The sequence below is a fragment of the Panthera onca genome, chromosome D2 (assembly GCF_046562875.1).
Source record: "Panthera onca isolate mPanOnc1 chromosome D2, mPanOnc1 haplotype 2, whole genome shotgun sequence".
NCBI lineage: Eukaryota > Metazoa > Chordata > Mammalia > Carnivora > Felidae > Panthera > Panthera onca.
Window position 1 is genome coordinate 26,568,155 of NC_138349.1, and position 22,321 is coordinate 26,590,475.

Sequence of the window (22,321 nt, forward strand, 5' to 3'; positions counted from 1 at the left end):
CCACCTGTGCATCTTTTAACCTTACCACTGTTCTAGGCTCACATTTTGAATGACCACTTGTATGTTGATGGAAATAATCAGCGGGACAGTGAGTAGGCAGATAAAGGGTACCTGATGGAAATAGAGACTCATCTGCCATCCTACAAGTTAGATGTCAACAAGGCGAAATGGAGCGGTAGACAGACTAATTGAAGTAGCTAAGGAAGAAAGCCAAGAGAGTGGATGAAGGAGAATGGAATTAGGAACCACCCGACACAGCTGTGCTAATAGAAAGTGACAGAGAGTAGTCGAACAGATCCACTAAAGCAAGCACAAGGCAAACAGAGTCCGTGGGGTCTGAAAATGCCACTCAAACAGCAGGAGGAAAACAAACAGGAAGATTCAATAAGGAGGAACTCAAGCCAAACATTGTCTAATCATCATTACTGCGATGTTGGACAACTGCAGGGGCACAGCCAGCACAGAGTGTGAGGCCCAATGGGTCCCCGGGAGCTACACAGTGCTGTAGCCCATGCTAACCGAAGGGAGGGTCCAGGAAGCATTTGATATGCCTTTGTTTTTAAAGGTTTCTCAGTTTGGGGTGCCTGGGTGGCTCAGCCAGTTAAGCGTCCAACTCTTGATTTCGGCCCAGGTCATGGTCTCAAGGGTCCGTGAGTTCCAGCCCTGCATCGGGTGTGATAGTGCAGAGCCTGCTTGGGATTCTGTCTCTGTCTGTCCGTCTCTCTCTGCTCCCCCCACTCAAAATAAATAAACTTAAAAAAAATAAAAGCTTCTCAGTTTTCAAACATAAAAGTTGTAACAACTGCTGATGAAGCAGGAATCAATAAAGTTCCTAAGAGTGAGTTCTCTGAAACTTGTGACAACAGAAATACATACTCTAGAAGCTGGAATTCAGGTCCATAAAACCAAAGCAAAATGGGACGGAGGATATCTGAATGGCCATACAGAAGTTCTCCCAAGGACACCAGTTTCATATTAGCAGTCAAAAAGTCTATCAAGGGGCACCTGGGTGGCTCAGTCGGTTGAGCGTCCGACTTCGGCTCGGGTCATGATCTCGCGGTCTGAGTTCGAGCCCCGCATCGGGCTCTGTGCTGGCAGCTCAGAGCCTGGAGCCTGCTTTCGATTCTGTGTCCCCCCTCTCTCTCTGCCCCTCCCCTGCTCATGCTCTGTCTCTCTCTCTGTCAAAAATAAACATTAAAAAAAATTAAAAAAAAAAAAGTCAATCAATACTTACTATGTAAGTATCAATGAACTACAGTCCACACACATTCATTCATTCAAATATTTACTGATTGTGTATGATGTGCCAGACTCCTATGTCAGGGAGCAAAACAAAGCACTGGCTCCGAAGGAACACTCCAGGTGGGGGAGAGAGACACGAAGAGGAACAGACAATAAAAAAGCATCCCAGATTGTGTAAAATGAGCTGTGGAGCTCATAGAGGAGAGGCAGAATTAGATAGTACAGGATGGCCAGGGAAAGGCCTCATGAATAAGGTGACATCTGAACAAAGCTAAGGGCATGAAGGAGCCAGATGAAGCAGAAAAGGGCTAGGCCGGGTGTGACAGGTAGAAGGAATGATGGAGGCCCTCAAGAGGGAGAGGCTTGAGGAAAAAGCCAGGAGGTGAGTGTAACTGGAACAGAGTGGGCAAGCGAGAAACGGGTAAAGAGGAGGTGCAGGTCATATAACTATTATGAAGATGTCAGCTTTTACTCTGAGGCAGGTCACTGGAAGGTTCTGACCGTGAGTGATGCGATCCGTATGATTTTAAAAGCAACTCCCTGGCTGCTGCGGTGAGAAGAGACTTGGCAGCTGGTAGGACGAACATGGCAGTGGAGAAGGGCTGAGGCAGGAAAAAGGGAGAGCCACTTAAGAAGTTATTTCAGGAATCCAAGTGAGAGGGGATGGCGGCTTGGAGCAGGTGGTAACAGTGGAGGTGATGACAAGTACTTAGATTCTGAATATAAATGTTAGATACAGCTAACAGGTTTTGCTGATGGACTGAATGTAGGGCAGAAGAGAGAAGAGTCAAGGCCAGCTCTTAAAGTTTCTCAGCCTGAGCAACAGGAAGGAATAGAGTTGCCATTGACTGAGGAGGGCTGGGGAAGGCCCACGGTTGAAAGGACGAAATCAGTTCCATTTTAGACAGGGTAGGTGAGAGATGCCAGTGGGTGGACCGAGGATAAAAAGAATGGGGTTTTGGAAGCCAAATATGAAAAACCATTTCAAGAAGCAGAGAGGAGGGGTGCCTGGGTGGCTCAGTCGGTTGAACATCCGACTCTTGATTTTGGCTCAGGTCATGATCCCAAGCCCCACATCGGGCTCTGCGCCGTGTGGAGCCTTGCTTAGGATTCTCTCTTCCTTTCCCTCTGTACCTCCCCCTAGCTTGTGCCCGTGCTCGTGCTCTCTCTCTAAAATAATAAAAAAAAATGTTTTTAAAGAAGCAGAGAGGAGTCAAAAGTATCAAATGCAGCCAAAAAGGTCATGAAAGGCGATCACAGTGACCAAAGATGCTCAAGAAAGAAGAACCTAAGGACTGTTACATAAGTACCAGGCCCAAGTCCCTGTCCAGTGTGACTTCCACTCGGGCCCTTCTTGCTAACAGGGAGACACAAACTGGCCTGCCTCTGCCAGGTGGCCTCGCAGAAAGACCTACATCACTGAGACAGAACTGGGCTTGTCCTCTCCAAGTACCCGCTTCTGGAAAGGATTACCATCGGATCTCCGATCACCCAGGCTTCAAACTCTCAAACCGCTGTGCCTCTCCTCTCCCCTCATTTCTCCCCAGCCTTTTCCTCTTACTTTTCAGGGAAGAATCAATGTATCAAGTGCCCAAGACACACAGATCATTAAGTCTTTACAGGTAAGTACATGCGCAGAACCACTACCCAGGAGGACTAGCAGGGTCAAGGCAGAACAATGGACCGAGGGGGTGAATGAGGCAGGAGGTGGGGGAGAGGAGCCCTGAGCAAGGAATCAGGAACAGAAGGGGACAGAAGTGCCCCCATAGGATAAGCAGACTTCCGGTTCCAAGGCAGATGCAGGCCTGCCTGTGGCCCCCCTGGTAGGACCTCCTTTCCCCAACCCCTTCTCTTTGTTGCCAGCAGATCCCAAAATAGAAATCGCTGTGATCCAGCAACATGCCACCTCACGATCACCCCAGAACAAGTGAAGCGATGCTCCTGCTTTCGTCAGCCACATCTGGAACACGGTAAAATACACACAAGAGGTCAACTGAGAACAGAACTACCAAGGTCCCGTAAGGTGTTAGAACTATGCCGCCTGAGGAGGAGATGAAGCGACCAGAGGCATTTAGCTAGAAAAGAAACCGTGAGCAGGGATGAGACTTGACAAAGCCTTCAAGTCCCTGAAAAGGAAAGCCATCACCGGTGCCTGTGCCCCCCACCCAACAGCTTGTTTCCTGCACTTCTACCTTGATCTACCCCAAAGTTAAATGTCTCCTGAGGATGTGGGGCTCAAACTCCCAGACTGTGAGATCACGACCTAAGCCAAGATCTAGAGTCAGATGTTTAATGGACTGAGTCACCCAGGTGCCCCAAGATCTTAACCTGCTTGACGGCAGGGACCTTGGCTTTACTTGTCTTTGGATTTCCCTCCTCCCACCTGCCAAGTCTAGCACACCCCCTGACAACTGCCTCTTCCTGCTCCTGCAAATCTAAGCCTCACTGGGCCTCAACAAACTCCTGTCATCCAGCTCCTGGGTATTCATTTCCCATCTCCTGCTGAGTGAAGGAGAAAAAGAGGTAGAGTAGGGTTCAAAGGCCCTCAGAACCTGGCCCCACAGCGCCCTCCTTCCGCCTCTGTCTCCATACTCCTCCTACGCTCTCACCAGCCAGCAGACGACCGGATTAAACCAAAGCCCCAAGGCCTCACTCCAGCTCTTCCTCTGCTCAGAGGCTCTCCTCACGGTCCTGGATCCTTGCTGTCCCTGTCAACGCAGCCCCAGCTTCAACTCGTCTCCAAACGTCACCCTTCCCAGGAAGCCCTCCCTGGTACCCAAAAGCAGAAACTGTCTTTTCCATTTCTCAACCCCTGTACCATCATCTGCATTTCTCCTAAGGGGCAGTCACTTGCTGCCTCATCGTAAGGGATGTGATCTTCTCTCCTGCTAGCTCCAAATGCTCACACCCCACTCCACCCAGCAGGTAGGAAGGAGCCTCTCTCAGAAGGGGTCGGCAATCACGGTACCCCAGCCCTTGCACTCACTGCCATAACACAACTCTCTGGGGCTACCGTCCCCCCAGAGCCATGCCACAGTCCCCATCATCCCTGAGCTCATGTGCCTGCATCTCTAACCCACATTACTCTTAACAGTAGATAGGTCCTATCCCCCCATTCATTTCCCACTCAATTCAACAACTCCAAAAAAATAATAAGTAGCGTGAATTATAAGCCACATTACACAAACATAAAGCCATTTTCTCATATTTTTTTTATTAAAATGTGGGTGACTTCTTATACGCGTCTCCTAGGTCTTCCACTGACTAATGCAGGGACAGACAGCATAGAACAGGAGACCAATGGCTACACTTGCTTAAGGAGAGCCAATACAGTTTCATTTAGGGAGCTATCACCTAGCTATTTCTGTACTATTTAAAACTATCTCGGAAACAACAAATTCATGTGCGCGTTTTTTTTTTAAGTACTTATTTTACCTTACCATCCCCACCAGAGCTAAATGCATTTTTTCCAAGTGAATTTTCCCACCATAAAATACACCAGAAAAATGTGACACACATCTTAAAATAGCCCTACATAAACAATACATGAGTATATATATAGCAGCACTTGCTGTATATAGAAATCACTGCTTTTAAGTGATGATAACTTTTGCTATTCTGGGAGACAAAAGCCCCCTTTTACCAAAAGTTTTACTACTTCCAAAAATTCCTGTGGCCGACCAGTAAGTGGCTGGCCGAAGTCTCTCTGGTGGGACAGCTCCTCCACTCCAGACATGTGGGGTCATCTCAGTCACCAACAACCTCACCCCCAGTTAGCCCATGTCTGTCGGGGGCAGGGTGGGGGGGGGGGGCATCTACTGGGGCCGAACACAGAATCATGGTTTCCTAAAATATCTAATTTGGGGGGCTGGGGGTAGGGTTGTATTGGACACAGATAACATTTCCTAATAGGACCATTTCCTGGAGAGAGCTCTGAATTTATCTACTAACTCAGTAGCTTACAGAGCTTTCAGGGAATGGCCCATTCATCAGCCAACTCAGTAAAGAGGTTGCTACTCACTGAGGTCTTCAACCTCCCAAGAACTTTTTTTTTTTTTTTTTTTTTTTTTTTAAGCAGAAGCAAAGCAAGAACCTTCCCAGACGAGGACTGCAGAGCCCTGGGTGCTGTGCAGAGAGCCCCCAGGAGTCAGAGCACATGGGCCCGATGTACCAGGGCACAGCTCTGATGCTGTGCCTACAGCTCTCTATGTGCTGTCAATATCTGCTTCTTGACATTCAGAGTTTGGTTCCACCTTCCGTGTGTGTGTGTGTGTGTGTGTGTGTGTGTGTGTGTGTGTGTGTGTGTGTTTTAAGTAGGCTCTGCACCCAGCATAGAGCCCAAAGTGGGGCTTGAACTCACGACCCTGAGACAGAGACCTGAGCTGAGAACAAGAGTCAGACGCTTAGCTGGCTGGGCCACCAGGCACCCCTTCACCTTCCCATTCTTAACTGTACAGTTTTGTTCTAAGTCCCTAAAACATCAGTGTCTGAAAAACTTAAGTTGAAAATAGCTTTTAAGACAATTTTGAAGGTATTGTGCTTGTAGCCATTCCTACAGTATTATCACTAAATGTCACCTCTCCACAAAAATCTCTCATGCAGTAAGATCAGAAATAACATACATTAAGAAAATCCAATCCACGTGGTTCTCAGATTTTGACAGCCGTATCGGTAGAGATGTGGGGAAGCTATGGTTGCTGTGAAGGACATGAACATTTATTTACACGTTATAAAAATCCTGAAATACACTGAAACCACAGACACCAGTCTGGTGAAATGCAGGCATACAAATATTCACTGAATGAGTAAATCCACGAATTTAGGTCCTTTGAACAGATTTTCTATGTTCAATCTATACATACGACTTTCTGGGTTAAAAAAATGGTGTTTCATTCATTCTCAAACTACCACCTGCACATTTTTAGAGGTATCTTCTGGACTCAGATTTTGTCTGGCATTTAAGTTTATTTTGAGAGAGAGAGAAATCCCGAGCAGGCTCTGCACCGGCAGCACGGAGTCCAACACCGGGCTCTAACTCACAGACTATGAGATCTTGACCTGGCCAAGACCAAGAGTAGGATACCTAACTTGCTGAGCCACCCAGGCAGTCGTTTTGAAGTTGTAAACATATCTTCTCATCATCACTGGAGAGATTGCATTTTTTTACAATATGCCCAATGATATTTCATCTAAGAATTTAACCTTGATATTTGGCAAATTTTTTAAAAGTTTACTTATTTCTTTTGAGAGAAAGAACACACATGGGAGGGGCAGAGAGAGAAGGAGAGACGGAATCCCAAGCAGGTGCCACACTGTCAGTGCAGAGCCCGACGTGGGGCTTGAGCTCACAAACCATGAGATCATGACCTGAGACAAAATCAAGAGTCAGATGCTTACCTGACTGAGCCACTGGGGTGCCCCCAAAAAACGTTTTTATATTCAACACTACACTCAACTGTCACCTACCATTTTCCCATGAGGCGTATGTTGTACCACTCATCAAACCTATGTTGAGTATATGTTTTATTCCCAGACAGGATTAAGTATATTTAGGTGTCTACCTCCTTAAGGAAACTATTTTTTAAAAAAGATTAGAAAATGATCCTTCCTATTAGAAAAGGGTTATTTGTTTCATAAGATGGATCATTGTTACATTAGAATTTTATTGTGAGATCGTATATTCATGTGAAGTTATAAGAACAGAAAGATCCCGTGTATTTTCACCCAGCTTTCGCCAATGGTAACGTCTTGCAAAACTAGAACACATCACAACCAGGATATCGACACTGACCGAGTCATAGTACAGAACATTTCCATCCTCACAAGGATGTCTCATGTTGCCCCTTTCCAACCACACAGACTTTCCCTCGCACTCCCCTAAAGAGAGCATTTTAATAGCTTCTCTGGTGCAAGAAGTGCTTAGTTTTCTACTGGCAGTGATACTTAAGCTTTAGTTTTAGAAGTTTACACAACTATCAACTCACAAAGTGAGTAATTAATAAGAAAACATTTTTCAGCCAACAAAAGCTTGTTTTACACACAACTTTTGGAAATTTAAGAGCTGGAGGGGGCCCTAATCCCGACAAGATTAGCTAAGCGAGGCTTTCCTGGTTGAGGCACAAAAGGAGGCAGTTATGAACTATGAAGGCTCAGATAGGATCGTTTTCCAAGAGCAGCAGGGACACCAGCCTGGATTTAATAAGTGTCTGTAGAGCCACCTCTACAGCAGTATCCTTTTCCAGGCAGCTCCCCGTTGGTTTCTCTCAATGGGATAGATTTTTGATGTGTCACCTTGGAGCATAACAGTCCCCAGTAATTCAATTAAACACTAACGTAGGTGCTGCTGAGAAGGGATTTTGCAGCTATAATTAAAGGCCCCAGTGGGTTAACTTTCAGAGCGATTATCCTGGGTGGGCTTGACTTGATTCGCTAGAAGGCCTTAAAGGGGGAGGGGTGAAGACTTTCTGAGGGCGAGAAGAAGTGCTACCTGTTGACAACAGCTGCAAACCATGCCTGGGTGTGACCTTCCCTACTGACTGTGGACTCTCTTAGCCTCCACAATTACAGAAGCCTGTTCCTTCTAACAAATCCCTTAACGAATATTTTGAGTGTGTATCTGTCCTCTACTTGTTCTGCTTGTTGGACAGACTCAGGATCCACACCGCAAAGGGATTTAGAAAGCAGATACCAAAACAAAATTCGGATTAGATGAAGTTTTCTTTTCCCAAACCTGAGACAATGGATGATTGTCTACGAAGACAAACTAATATGTATGCTGTGCCAGTGAGGCATGCTCAGTGAACTTCCTGACAGAAACAGCAAGTCAAGTAACCTTTTGGAACAACAACAAAAAATTAACCTAGACTAAACTGTAGTTGTATCTACAAGGAGCCAAATCATTTCTTTCAATCCATCCAAATGGACTCTCCTATTAAAGACAGCCATCTGGTCCTCCCACCTAAGTTAGGATTCCAGGCCGAGAACAATGGATGGGCTTGTATTCCCATACCACCTCCCACTTGGTTCTCGCTCTTTTGCTGGTCTTCAGTTTTGCTGCCAGATGCTTTAGCCAGAAACCCAAAGTAAGGCAATTAATAGAAGATTCCAGCCATTCTGTGACTTGCTTAACGGCCCATCCAAATGATTTGTGAGAAACTCTCGTGAACCAACAGAATAGAAACTGAAGAGTTTTTTCCATTATTCCTCTCTCCCAGAGTATTTAAAGACTTGGATTTTCCCATCTTTTGAGGAAATATTTTCTTATAAATAGTGAGGCATGCCGGGCATCTCCATTTCATCTTTTTTGGTGGTAACACTCACTGTACTCTCACTGGAATGTTTTCCTAGTAAATGATCAGCAGTGGAAAACATGGCTAAGACAAAAGATGGCTTTCAGGCGGAGATGATGGGAACCTTCTCATCTTTCCCAAGAGACAGGTAGTTCTTCTATACAACTGTGGTGTTTATTTTAGAACTAATGAGCCTATTTCTGACTTGTGGCCTTTGGCTGATGAGGACTGACTATACTAGTGAGAGAACAGTCCAACAGATTCAGAATAGTCCATCAAAACCAACAGGAGATTTCAAAAAGACAAAGATATTCCTGCTGCTAAGGCCAAATATCAGGGTTTTAATTTTATGGTTTTCTCTTCTGCTCCTTCCTTGCGTCTTACCTTTTTGGACCAATAATCATTTAGAACTCTGTTTTGTAGTCCAAAACTCTTGATGCCAATTCAACTGGATTTCCTGGATGATTTCTACACACAACTAGACAAGATCAGTAACAATACCAAGCCATACATAAAAATATGATCCTCTTGTGATACTCGTAGTGAACAAAAATTATCTAAGTCTAGACAAGCGCCAAAAACACTGCAGATCAAACCGCACCATACATTTGCTTTAGGGGCAGGCATTTTATTGTATTATTTAAAAAAAAAATTTTTTTTAACCTTTACTTTTGAAACAGAGAGAGGGATAGAGTGTGAGTGGGGGAGGGACAGAGAGAGAGGGAGACACAGAATCTGAAGCAGGCCCCAGTATCTTTAGCTGTCAGCACAGAGCCCGATGTGGGGCTCGAAACCCCGAACCACGAGATCATGACCTGAGCCAAAGTCGGATGCTTCAACGATTGAGCTACCCAGGAACCCCTAGGAGCAGGCATTTTAAGGAAAGGGATGAGTAGGCATCCATTTTTTTTTTCTTTTTCTTTTTTTTTTTTAAGCATGCTTAAAGGGCAAGCTAAGGGCTGATTTTGTTAGACCTATCTCCTTTCTTACTCAAGTCTCCTTCTCACAAAGTTCTTCCTGAGGACCTCAAGTTGGAGTGAGGAAGTAAAACTGCTATTGTACTGCACAATTAATATAAGCTAATAATTACATATTATGTAGTTAATCACCATGTGATAGGAGGGAAAAAGCTACAAGATCATCAAAAGTCACTGAGTCCTAAAGTTGAGGGAAAACGACATCATGTGGTTCAATTTCTTATCCAATGTATTAATCCTGCATGCAAATTTTATACAAATAACAAACTTGAAAAAAATTAGGCAGGCAAAAATATCCTGACGTTTTCCTTATTGTCCTGGCAGAAAACAAGTCCTAGCATTTTAGTCTTCATTTCCTATCCGTGGCAAACTCCAGCACGTCGTTGTCATTTGAGAGAAGAAAAAAAGATGTAATCAGATGACTTTAACAAGAAACATTTTCTATTATAAATTCTTTCACAATTGCTTCTTCACACCTTCTCCATTATCTGTCTCTCCCCCAGTGTCTCTGAAAACTATGCTGGAGATAGAGATTGTTTTCAATGAGGAAAAAAAAAATCACCACCCAAATTTCACCAATAGAAGCCTGGTTAAAGAAATTCTAGTACATCCATACAATGGAACACGATGAAGCTATTAAAAAAAAAAAAAAAAAAAAAAAAAACACACACAAAGTAGGTCTACATAAATTATTATGAAAAGTTATCCAAAATACATTAAGGGAAAAAAGCCTGGAATGTTGTCCACAGTATAATCCCATTTGCATAAACTGTATACATATAGAAAAATTCTGGCAAAAAAATAGATAACCATGTTCACTGAAATATGTAGTAACATTACAAGTTTGTGTCTTACAGATAATAATTCTGACAAAATCTATTTTTTTGTACAAAGGGAGGCAAAATCTTGTCCTATTCCTCAAAAAAGGAAAAAAAGATTTATACCTGCATATAGTACATTATTGTATATAATCCTAATGAGAGGATGTTTGACTAGGAATGAATGAGCACAGAATCCTCTGTCAACAGAATCCTCTTAAACATCACCTGACAATCCTCTGGGCTCTACTGCTTACTCCTTCCTCGCCACCCAGCTCCACACAGATGTGGACTGGCTTTCTGCTCGTGCCATCAGCGTAAGCAGATACCACGTTGTGACAGGACTCATGATGCGGCTCAAAGTGCTGCTGGCTTCTGCCAGGGGACTTCCGAAATCTCTGCAGTTAGGCGCGTGCAATCCGGAACAGCGAAGAACCCATGCCCCTAGGAGGAAACTTCCTCCTCTTGTCCCAGAGCACAGTTCTAGGAGCATTTCATATGGCTTTTCAAAATGTCCTAGGTAGGCGACACCTGTTGCCTGTAGCCACAGCCAAAACACTATCATATCCTTGAATTTCTTTCCCTCCTTCCCATTTCACTTCCTTTGTCCTGAACACCTGTTCCCTGGGATCCCATTCCAAATAACCTTCCCTGTACTCAAGCCTTTGTATGAGGCCAAAGTTCTGGCTAAAACATCATCAGATGAGTGGGAAAGTTTTTCTACCAACCAGTTTCTGGCTTCATACATCTCATTGTCTTTTATTTCCACGAGTCTGGTGCCAGGTGTGTTGGGACACATTTGTGTCCTGACACGACGAATGCTGGGCCTGCACGTTTGGGTCACAACGGGCAGGAGTATTTCTCCCTGCCTTTTCTACACTGGGTTGGCTAGCAGTAACTTAACACATAGAAGGGACTGCAGACCCTAACCAGATGTATGCCCAGCTCAACTTCCCCACAGCTGGACTCCAAAAAATGCCTGGGACCACTCTGACATCACCAGACAAGAGTGTGAGAGAGGGTAAATCAAAGAGGCAAGAGAACAATCCTGACCAATTGTAGTTAAAACATCTGGACTTTGCAAATTTTACTAAAACATATGATCATGTAAAGACATTTGCTAGAACCCTTTGCAGCACCTATGCATGTGAAAAGCACTTAACCCTAAACTTCATTAGCTTTATGGTAAGTCTGCTTTCTACTACGTAGTAATCAGGTAATGGTAACCCAAGTAGATAACACACAGACTGAAAACTCTCAAATCTATATACCACCACCACCCTCCAGTCCAGTCTTCTCTCCTCAACTTCAGATATAAAAAATATCCCAACTGGGGGTGCCTGGGTGGCTCAGTTGGCTAAGGGTCCGACTCCTAGTTTCGGCTCAGGTCATGATCTTGTGGATTGTGAGTTTGAGCCCCATGTGGGGCTCCAAGGCTGGCAGCACGGAGCCTGCTTGGGATTCTCTCTCTCCCTCTCTCTCTCTGCCCCTCCCCCACTCGTGTTGTCTGTCTCTCTCTCAAAAAAAAAAAAATAAATAAATAAATGAAAACTTTAAAAGAGGTCCCAACAGCCTACTTCATTCTCTTCACTTGTCCTACGAGCATCTCAAGTTCAACACATCCAAAACATCCAATCTGTTCCTCCACTTCCATTTCTCTTGCCGATGAACGGCACCAGTATCTATCAAATGTGAAATCGAGGCAGTCATCTTAGATTCCTCCTTTTCCTCTAGGTCTACCCTGCTAGGACAGATTGGTTGCCAAACACTGTGCTAAATTCTAAATTTAAGACTGTCTCCTAAATATCTACTGAATCTCTCCAATAATCTCCAACCCCATCACCACCTCACTAATTACAGGCCCTCACTATTTCTCTTCTGAACTGCAACAACCTTCCAACAGCTCATCGTAAAAAGCAAATCTCAACAGGTTATTTTCCTGCTTACGATTCTTAAGCGGCTGCCCATTACATTTAGGACAGTTTAAATGCTTCAGAATGGCCTGCAACACCCTTCGTGACAGGATTCCCAGCCCTTTCTCCAGCCCCATCTCCTACATCTTTTCTCATTCCTCACCACAGCACAGCATCTGCCATGTTCCAAACCAGATGTGCAGTTTCACAGTTTCCTCTGCCAAGAACACCTTCTTCTTCCCTTGGCTCCTTGCCTATTACTCTTCCTCTGAGACACAATTCAAGTATCTTCTCATCCTGGAAGTCTTCCTAGCCTTGCCTATGCCAGCTGGGTTTGGTTGTCCTGTATCTGTTTCCATAGAGCCTTCGCTAGCTCCATCAACGCATCGATTATCCTGTCTCATAATTCTCCTCTGTGACACCGTGAGATTCTTGAAGGCAAGAGTTCTCTTTTATATCGAAAGCCTCAGAAACTAGCTAAGCACAGTGTCTGGTATACAATACTTTCAATAAATGCTAAAAAAAAAAAAAAAATAGCTCAAATTAATCATAAGAAAGTGGGAAAGCAGATGAAGACCAGGAAAAAATGGTATTGCCTTTGCAAGCTCTTGTCATAGATTGTTTTTCTTCCTAGGGCACAATGAAGTAAATGAGGCCAGTGACTGCTGGTCGACTGTAATTTTAGCAACCATTTCCCAGCAGAGTGACCAATTGTTGTTACCTAATCTAAGGCCTTGTACATAAAAGACTCTCATTTCCCATTTAATTTAATTGAACTGATTTTATTATTTTAACTCCTATTGGCACCAAGTCCTAGAAAAGTTACAACACAGTTTATCCCCAGATGAAGCCAGCTTGAAAAGCAAGTAGTAATCAAACCCTATTCTCCTTTTCCTGTTGAGTCTGAGAATATCTTCAAAGAATTTTCATTGTCTTCTTAAACATACAACATGAATTCAGCCTGGAAACCAAGACTCATTCAAATAGGATAGCTCATCAGGTTAAAAAAAATATATATGCATTTAGCTTACTGAATGAATGTTCAAAAGATCTCAACATTCAATTTTTCATGTAAAGATCTTTAAAAAGAGAACATCCTTCTAAGGGATCTGCCCCTCGATAAAAATGTTAACATACATGCCTTAAGCTTTCTGGGAGAAGATGCTACAACCACCTAGTAAGAACATCACCTTGGTTCCTAACATAACATTCAGAATATCTAGGTCACCCTTGGTCACCGATCCTCACAGTAAGAGTCACAGGTTTTATAGTTCAAGTATGCACGAGGGGACCCCAGAGAATATGGTCAGTGTTTAAGGGGCTTAAAATTACAACTAGATCTGGGTTTGGATCCTTTGGTTCTGGTGTAACTAATCCCCTGTAAGATAGAGATAAATCTTAAGTTTACTATGAAAACTGAATGGTAAAAATTTAGAATTTAACACCATACCTGGCACATAGTAAGTACTCAAAAAATGATGATGACTGTGTTACTAATGAATTTTCTCCTGGTTCTGAAAGTTAAAAATTATCTCAAATGTACATGTTTAATACCTTTTAATATATGTAGAAACAGGACCCGGGGATCACTGGGATTACTCAGCTACAAGTGGCTTTTAAAATACAGGTTATAGGCTTCTATCAAAGAAAGTAACTTATATTACCTGAGCATTCAATCCTACGCAGGTTTGTTTTGTCTTAAAGTTCTTCAATGTAGTGACTCTACCCATTGTTCAATCTGTTTCTCGAAACCGAGATTGTGCAGCTAGGTGGATCACATGGGTTACGGAGGTTGTCCTCCCTCCCCTCTCACCTCTAGAAGTAGTTGCTCCCGCTTACTGGATGAGGCAGTGGGGAGGGCGGCCCATGAAGGAAGCTTGTACAGCCACTGCCTTTGTCATATTTCCTCTGTGAAGAAACAGAAGACTTCAGTTCCTGGGATTGGTTAAACTCTAGGTTAGAGAACTAAGGAACTACTTTGTATTTTACTCGGAGTCTCCTCTCGCTTTGTGCATAGGACCACTGCAGCAAGACCGTCGCGCGCTTTTTGCATCTTTGTCAGGAAACTGGAATGATAATAAACACAGGTGGCTTGCAATACACAATAAAGTCAAAGAAGCTGGCACAGAGCAGAGAAAGGCTCAGAGACTGAGGGAATGAGAAGCAGAAACACCAACGAAAGACCAAGTTATATGCAACGACCACACCAACCCTGACATTTGCAAAGATAATGCCAAGATTACGATGTTTAAGATCTGAATTCACTTGCGGTCCCCTCTGGTGCAGGTCATGGATTCGTTCATCAAATATTTTTACTGAGCACTCATTATATGCTAGGCACCGTACTGAACACTAGGGATTAAAACAAAAAAACACATATAAATAAGACGTTATGGTCAAGGAACCGGAAGTCAGGTGGGGAAGACAAGGCAAGTACAATTCCAATATGGTAGACTCTCCCTTAAGCTGACCTCTGTGTAACAACTTGCTGATGAATGGACACACTCCATTCTCCCTGTGAAACACACGGACCGAGGACTCCAGCACACTGAATGCTTTGGGCTCATAGGTTACCATCGAGTACTCTACCTCCTTTGCTCCCATAGATTAAGAAGAAGGTCTACTAAGAATTGGGTATTTTTGTTCCCAAACCTATTTATAATATCTGTACTTGATGCCACACCTATGTAACTTAAAAATTATAGAAACTGATGACAATAAAGAGTTGTTGTTTCTATGGCAACTATGATCAACTGTGAACATGAGGAATACTCTACGAAGATTCTGCACTAGGATGGCTGCAAAAATGCTTTTTACCGTTTGTCTACTGAAAAAAAGAAAACTGAAGTTTAGAGAAGATTTAAAGAAGTTAGGGAAGATAAATTATAGAGGAGCTTCATACGTTATCACAGGAAACACCAATCAGTGAACCCACGCTCAAAAGAAAATGCCCTGGATCTGTATCAGAAAAACAGCAATACTATTTTCCAATGCCTGCTGCAATAAATTAACTCAGGCAAACAGTAATGGCTGCTCAAACCATTAAGGGAAAGGTTGATGGAGAACAGAAGATTCATGTGGTGCCAAAGCACTGCTCTGAGGATTACTGCTAATCCCAAAGGGGAGAACCTAGGTTTACAATGGAGACCACGGGCAGTGATCAAATTTAACATCATTAATAGTGGAAAATCAGACTTCATGTGCTACCTGATGTGATACGCTCTGAAGTACATTTCATCCTCTATGAAGTATTCCTGCCAAAAGTACTTAATCAAAAATTCGAATCCCATTTCCGGTGTAGAGGAAATACAGGATAGACAGATGAAATGCTCTCATGAGGAAACAATCATAGAAACCCAAAATGTAGGACACGACCAAGAAACTAGACTGCTTTCTTCAAAAAGTCAATGTCATCATTCATTTTGTTTGGTGTTATTTGAATAAACAATTTGGTGACGTAGGAAAACATCTCTTTTAGAGTTACCAGGGGGTCAAACAACAGGATGTCTTGAATTTGTTTTTAAAATACTATAGCAAAGGAAAAAGATTAATGAAGCTTATGTGGCAAAATCTTGACAGTTACCAAACTGGTGTTGGCTATGCTGTGGTTCATTGCCTATTTTCTCTACTTTTGTGTATATTTGTAACTCACACAAAAAGGCAGTCAATATCATGAGAAAACTAGTCAGAGGGAGAAGGTTTTTCTAGCTTAGAAGAGAAAAAAGAACCACCAAATCCAATACACAAATCTTGATTGAATTCTTGTCAGAAAAAACCGTAAGTTGTCAGTTTTTTGAAAACTGACCATTGGAAAACTACGAATATGGACTAGATAGAAAAATGACTTTGGAGAACTACAAACTTCTTAGTGATGATGGAATTAGGATCATGCAGGACAAGTACGCTGAACGTTTCAGAGGGAAGTGCCGTGATGTCTGCAATTTACCTTGAAATGGTTCAGGAAAAAAAAAAAAACATTAAGAACTATCAAATCTAGGAATTAGGTATATGAATATTCATTATACTAGCTTTTTGACTTTTTTGCATTTTTGAACATCTTCATAATCGAAAGTTTTAAACAGTTTGTCACATGACTGCAAGTGTTTTTGAAATCGTGTATTTAAGGTATGTCTATGTGGTTTTTAAAGATTCCATCCTTCAGTTACCTTTAGTTGGCTCATTAAACAACAGAGTTAAGAGGGGGAGGGGATCCGGTGGTGTGTTGATAAATGTTTAACAACTAGTTCTCTGGAAAAACCAGCTCTGATTTGTAGCATTTGCCAGTTACCATGGTGTAAATATTCCTACTATGACTCAGTCCAAGTTACACCAGAATGAACTGAACACAGAGTTGGAAAGAGAATACAATCAGTCTTTCAAGCTGATAGGAGCCAGTTCCAACACATCACTGGATCCAGATCATAACAGAGGGATGTTTCAGCTGTAACGGGAGAGAAAAAGATGGTCTGCAAAAAACAAAGAAGCAAAGTTTAAATCGGCTGACAAGGATGGGGCAGGAAGAGGTTTGAGCACAGAAGACAAAGTACGACAGCACCTTCCTCAAAGGACTGGTATGAAGATGAAACAAATTCTATATAAAATATTCAGCACAATGCTTGGCATACAATAGTGACTTACTAAGAACCTCCTGTCATTATTTCCTAACCTGATCCATCATCTAAAAGGTCATCTCCTCTTTTAAGAAATCATACCATGGGGGCGCCTGGGTGGCTCAGTGGGTTAAAGCGTCCAACTTTTGGTTTCAGCTCAGGTCATGATCTCCCAGTTTGTGAGTTCGAGCCCCACATCGGGCTCTGCATTGACAGTGTGGAGCCTGCTTGGGATATTCATTCATTCATTCATTCTCTCTCTCTCTCTCTCTCTCTCTCTCTCTCCCCCCCCCCCCCTTCTCTCTCCTTCCCTGGCCTCTCTTTCTCGCTCTCCCAAAATACATAATAAACTGTAAGAAGAAAAAAAAAAAAAAAAGAAGTCACACCATGATTGCCTCTAGGAAGGGGGAACTGAATGGCTAGGCAACTTGCAGACAGGGGTGGGAGGGGACCACTTCAGTTTTGAGCCTTTTAAGTTTTTAAGAATGTGAACATATTACTTATTCAAAATATAAATAAAATTAAAAGGTCTCAATTTTAGGACACGAGTCTCAGAAAGTACTCTGCTTTTCTTACTTTAAGCCACTACCTGGACATGTGCACAGTCAGGCATTCTTCCCTGTCACTCCTCACAGAAAAATTTCCCAGCCCCTCCCACAAACCCAGTAAGAAAGGTTCCAACTCAGCCCGCCCGCCTGGCTGGCAACCTAGCTCGGTCTCACAAGCCCGTATGTGCAGAAGTCACAAGCTTGGCGGCCTCAGTACCCACGACAAAACTCACAGGAAGGCTTCAATCACCCACAATGCCACATTTCACTTGAAATACATTTACTGAACAAATCTTTACCGAATGCCCATATAATGTGGGCCAAGGAACACAGAGATGAGTGGATCATTCCAACCTCGAGAAGTTCTAATTGGGCCTTGGAAAGTCTCCTTTACTGGGAATTTACCTTAGGCAACGATCTTTAGGCTGAAATTACTACTAGAATATGGATGTGTTTTATACACACACACACACACACACACACACACACACAAACACACTAACACATATGTACATATAAACAATGGAAGTGATTCTTAAAGGAACCGATGTCTTCTGTAAATTTGCTGGAAAACACATTTTGTTAAATGAATCCTGTTTTGAAGCCATCAATTAGGGGTGTATTCTTCTGGGGGAAAAAAGTGTCTAGGAAAAGGAGAACATTAACATGATTCTTGGAGGTTCAACGCTGTTAAGTCCAACCCCTCACAGGACTCCACGCCTCCCTTAGCAGGAGTTAAGGGAGAACGGTAACCCTTACAGTGGGACAATCCCCCTGCAGACCTCCTCCATCATCAAGGTCAAGTGGGAACTCCAGAACTCTGAGTGTTTTGGCAAGATGCTCCCTCTTTCTGCCCCTTTTTGCCCCTGTGCCCTTTCTGCACACAATATTCACAGCTTCTCCACCACTGTCTGCCTGGAAACCAGCAGGACTAATTCCATCATGTCCTTTATGCCAGTCACCACAGGAAGCCCAGGACTCCAAGGCCATCCCTCATTTTTCACCAGCCCTGAGTGGCTTCCTCACACAGATACATCTCATACTCTACCGAAGACTCGGAAGAAACACTGGCAGATCTCTGGAGCTCTCTCTCTTCTCCAATATTCTATAAATTCCTATCTCTTTGATCTCCCTAAACTCTCAACTCTGTCTCCAACTCAAGGAGACTGCCAGGCTCTGTTTAGGTTGCCCCTCCTTGTACTAGGACCTCCAGGTAATAAGCCGGGGCAATCACAGGGCTCACCTTCTCTCAGGGATCATTTTCCTTCATTGCCCATTGTCCAACATCTGAAAATGGTTACTTCAATATACCTGCTACAGATTTCTGCTTGTTTAGGGATGGAGGGTATATCTCATCCCCACTACTCAATTTCACAGGCACAAATGGAAGTCTCTCTTCCAACATTCTTATTGTACACTGTTCTTATAGTCACTTTCTTCCACGGCTACTCCCTTGAACTCTAACATTCACAATTACTACAACCCTGCCATTATCTCAATTCCAAACATCTACTGTCCAACCACCACCTCCTATCTTTTTAGATCATTGCTGTTAGCATCCCCAATTCCAAAAATCCTTTGCCTCACTTCTAATCCCTTGTGCCTACCACCCTCATGCCCACTTTCCCCACCCGATCTAGCTTTAGTTCATTCTATTGTCAGTCATTTTAATTAGACCCTAAACTCCCAGGTCCCTCTCACTCCCCCTCATTTACTTGGCTAGCCCACAACCCATGTTAAATTCAACTCACTAAGAAATAGTTTTTATTTTATATTTTTATCTTGTTTATTGTCTTCTATAAGTTCCATAAAGGCAGGAACTCTTGTCCACTTTGTTTATTGCTGTGTTCTCACAGCTGAAAAACAGTTCCCAAGACATAGAAGATACATATTAAATATTTGATTGGTTTAAATAGAATCCAATGCTCAAAATAAGCATTCAAGGGCACCTGGGTGGCTCAGTTGGTTAAGCAGCTGACTTCAGCTCAGGTTAGGATCACACAGTTCGTGAGTTCGAGCTGTGCATCGGGCTCTCTGCTGTCAGTACAGAGCCCACTTTGGATCCTCTGGACCCCTCTCTGCTCCTCCCCTGCTCTCTCTCTCTCAAAATAAACATTAAAAAAAACTGTAACAAAAAATAAGTACTCAAATGAGAATACTAAAGTGAAATGTATCATCTTACCTAAAAAACCAAATTACTTGTTGTTGTGGAAGAGGTAATCATTAAAACAGAGACCTGGAGGGGCGCCTGGGTGGCTCAGTCGGTTAAGCATCTGACTTTGGCTCAGGTCATGATCTCACAGTTGGTGGGTCCAAGCCCTGCGTCAGGCTCTGTGCTGGGCGTGGAGCCTGCTTGAGATTCTCTCCCCCCCACCCCCCCCAACCCCTCTCACATGCTTGCTTTCCCTGCTCTCACTCTCTCCCCAAGTAAACACACTTAAAAAAAGAGCCCTGGAATATGTATATACTTCCATCCTTATCTTTTTAACCTCCCTTTAATGTTTTCAAGTGTTATACACAGTTTCCACAAGATGGCAAACTAGGATGAGCTTCCAACTCAATTGTAGAGATTCCAGAGACAGGTTATCGAAACATAGAAGCAGTGAGAAAACATTAGGCAACAGAGGGCTGCCAGATTTCAGCTGGGAGGAGAGGCCCTTGCTTGCCCAGAGCAGGTGCCACGGAGAAGCCCGGGTAGGGGAGCAGTTTCTTTAGGGGTGTTGCTTTCTCTAGATTGCCCCCACTGCTCACTGCTCACCACTGCTCAGTACTACAGTGGTACGCTCGAGTGGGCCGGGCTGGGGAGCAGTTAAATAATAGGTACAAAAAACTGCAAAGCCCCAAGTGCACCTTCCACTCCCTACGCACTTTCACAGCCAAGGTGGGGTGACGGCTATTGTCAGAGAAACTTCTCAGAGGCAACAAGCCAGGGATGTCCAGGGATGTGTCAACAGAGCAGATGGCTAATGCCCCAGAAAAAAAAGAACTCCTAGGCAAATAGATGAATCTGCCCCGGGGGCACAACTGCTATAGAGAAAAACAAAATCAAACCATCCATATCAGCCCAAACTCAAGTTGATGGATCAGTATGGAAAAGAGTAGATTAGCAAAGAGCTTCAAAGATGGACTCCGTACCTGGAAACACGTAGCACGAACAAGTAGTATGACAGTAAGAGCCAAGGAGAGTTAACAGCATGTGAATTCTAAGAGCTGAGATTCAAGAACCCAACAGCTAGGCTACACAGCACAAGACTCGGTTAAGAAACTCTCCTAGAAGACACCACAAAGGGAAAAAAAGAGGGAGCACTCAAGAAACATTAACCGGTAGAGGACTGAAGGGGAAGCATTACCATCTCTGTGTAATAGGAGGCCCGGGTGTGGGGGACATGAAGAGAGATATATCTAACGACCTAATAATTGAGAACTCCCAGATTTAGAAAGAGATGCAGGGCTTTGGATTGAAAGGATTCAAAAAGGAAACAGAAAAGCAGGGGCGGGCGGAAGGTGGGTTTTACAACTAGTTACAGTGTAATGAGATGAAAAGTAACAAAAAAGAAAGAAAAACTCCAAGAGTTTATATATAGAGAAAAAGTCAATCATGTATAAAGGCGAACCAAGAATCAGACCGACTCCAGATTGCTCAAAAGCAACGCTGGTTCTAAGAAACTGAGGGGTATTTTCAAAGGTATGAGGGTGGGGGCTGGTGTGAGGGGGAAGAACGTCGAAACTGAAAATTTATACTTAAATTACCATTTAAACACAAGGGTAAAATAAATCTGTTTCAAGCATACAAGGCCTCAGAAGATTTATCACACAAAGACTTTCTTAGAAGTATTCTAAAAAGAAGAAATACCTATTCTGGAATACCAGTTTACCACTGTGTAAGGTACAAAACAAAAAAAGTAAATCCATAGCAATTCTAGAACTAAAATTACTTAGAAATCAAAGCACTTTTATTGGGTGATGGGGCACAGTGGGGAGAGGGTTGTAGAAAGAAAGGGGAAACATCTTAGATACATCTAAGATACCTGTCTTTTCTGAAGTATGTTGGGGGCAATACATACATTTAATGGTTTAAAATAGGAAAAAGGTTTTCAATAGGAAAAACAAACACAAGTATGTGTATTAATCAAATTAGGAGTTAAGGACAGCTATCAAAAGAATAAAAGTAGAATGTACAACTTTCAAACCAAGGAAATACTGGATTTATCCAATAATGGGGAAATAAAAGCAAAAATAAACCGAAAACTTGAAATAAAATGGATTAAAAAGCCAAAATATAGACCCATTTTAGGGGTACCTTGGTGGCTCACTCGGTTAAGCATCTGACTCTTAATGTCAGCTCAGGTCGTGATCTCATACCCTGTGATTTCACTCACATGTGGACTTTAAGAAACAAGCAAAGGGGGGCGGGGGAAAGAGACAAACCAAGAAACAGTTTTTTGTTTTGTTTTGTTTTGTTTTTTGAGACCGTGCACATGCATGAGCAGGGGAAGGTCAGAGAGAAAGGAGACAGAGAATCCCAAGCAGGCTCAATGCTCAGCTCAATCTCACAACCCTAAGATCATGACCTGAGTCCAAAGCAAGAGTCAGACACTTAACTGAGTGAGCCTCCCGGGCGCCCCATAGACTCTTAACTAGAGAGAACAAACTGATGGTTACCAGAGGGGAGGTGCGTGTGTGTGTGGGGGGGGGGGGGGGGAGGGATGGGGAAACAGGTGATGGGAATTAAGGAGTGTACTTGCTGTGATGAGCAGTGGGTGATGTATGGAAGTGCTGAATCACTATACTGTATACCTGAAATTACACTGTCTGTTAACTATACTGGAATTAAACTCAAAAAATGTCCACATATTGATACACAAACATAATGATTTTTAGTGGCTAAATAGTAGTTCTATGTTGTGTAGCCCTAATTGTTACG

At 43.1% G+C, this 22,321-nt stretch overlaps 1 protein-coding gene across 4 annotated transcripts in view; it reads right to left on the minus strand.

The window, feature by feature from the left end:
- The window catches only part of CNNM2 (cyclin and CBS domain divalent metal cation transport mediator 2), a 143,463-nt gene that overhangs the window by 32,578 nt on the left and 88,564 nt on the right, over positions 1–22,321 (minus strand). The window contains exon 2 of one of the 4 annotated variants that reach the window (XR_009612888.2): positions 14,053–14,147. The exons of the other annotated variants lie outside the window; for them this stretch is intronic. The gene's annotated coding sequence lies outside the window, so the exon portion shown is untranslated. The remainder of the gene's footprint in view (positions 1–14,052; positions 14,148–22,321) is intronic. 4 annotated transcript variants of the gene reach the window in all.